This window comes from Scylla paramamosain, chromosome 22, assembly GCF_035594125.1.
Source record: "Scylla paramamosain isolate STU-SP2022 chromosome 22, ASM3559412v1, whole genome shotgun sequence".
Classification (NCBI taxonomy): Eukaryota; Metazoa; Arthropoda; class Malacostraca; order Decapoda; family Portunidae; genus Scylla; species Scylla paramamosain.
The window spans coordinates 22,124,930-22,126,182 of NC_087172.1; the positions used below are offsets into that span (position 1 = coordinate 22,124,930).

Sequence of the window (1,253 nt, forward strand, 5' to 3'; positions counted from 1 at the left end):
AGGGAGTGGCACGTGCAGGCCTGAACGCTTACTGCAGCTTTCCTTGTGTTCTTATATGTTGTTATGTTGTATTGTGCACGCAACACTACAACTTCACATGCCCACACTCAACACCTGAACACACCTTTTCATTCATTCATTCGTTCATTCACTATTTTTCCTTCACATTACTTCTTCACTCACTTTGCGGTATGTAAGAGTTCATCTCAACAGTAACTCATCTCAGTAATAACTCCAAAGTCATACTGACCATGCTTTGCCAGAGAAAAGATGTCGGCAGACCTGTGTGCAAACCAAACCGACTATCTTGTGTGGTGCTGACGGCATGCTGGAAGCCAAGCGCTGTAATGAGCCTAACTTCCAGGCTGACGACAACCTGAAGGCATGCCTAGGTTTTCATACACAAGGCATAAGTGGAGAAGTGTCGGCCAGGAACCTTAAAATGACCAGCGTGGAGCAAACTGGGATGGGCATGAATGGAAAAGTTCTGGAAACAAACGATGGGCCAGTAATAAAACCAGAAAATTAGGAACATGAACACCAAGATGAACCGCAAACTACTGAAAAGCTAGCTGGGTAAGTGCTACTACTACTACTACTACTAGTACTGTGTGTGTGTGTGTGTGTGTGTGTGTGTGTGTGTGTGTGTATGTGAGAGGGTGGAATACATAACATGCACGCAACAGTACCTTATATCCTGACCACACCACCACACAACACCTCCCTAACACACTGACTCACACCTTTCCTTCTCGCCTACCCAGGTTTGCGAGGCCAACCAGCGCTGAAGGAGGAAGCGAGTGCCACAGATCTACAGCAGTACCACAACTCTCGCCACGACGGCAGTTAACTTCTTAATTCTTCTTTGTTCCTTTGCTTTCTTTTCCTCAGCAGTGCAATTGTTAAGCAAATAAACGATCAGTAAGCTTTGTTAGAGTTTTAATACATCATAAGTGTTTTTTTTGTTCATTTATCTTTACTTGCATGCGTGAAGGAAGATGGAAAAGGCTTTACAAAGAGAGAAAGAAAGAAAGAAAGAAAGAAAGAAAATAAATAAAGGAAAGAAGCTTATTGACGGCTCCACAAAAGAAAAAAAAACATGAAAAAAATGAAAAGAAATGCTCGGTTCTGACGTCTTTCAGACAAAGAGAGAGAGAGAGAGAGAGAGAGAGAGAGAGAGAGAGAGAGAGAGAGAGAGAGAGAGAGAGACCGCCACCATGGTGCAGCGTCTCCTTGTCGTAAAAATGGGGTTA

General features: G+C 43.5%; 1 long non-coding RNA gene across 1 annotated transcript; it reads left to right on the forward strand.

Moving 5' to 3' along the window:
* Window positions 1-420: 420 nt before the first annotated feature.
* LOC135111882 (uncharacterized) lies at window positions 421-930 on the forward strand. Its single transcript, XR_010273946.1, has 2 exons — window positions 421-576; window positions 765-930. It is a non-coding gene; the product is annotated as an uncharacterized LOC135111882 (long non-coding RNA).
* Window positions 931-1,253: the final 323 nt, after the last annotated feature.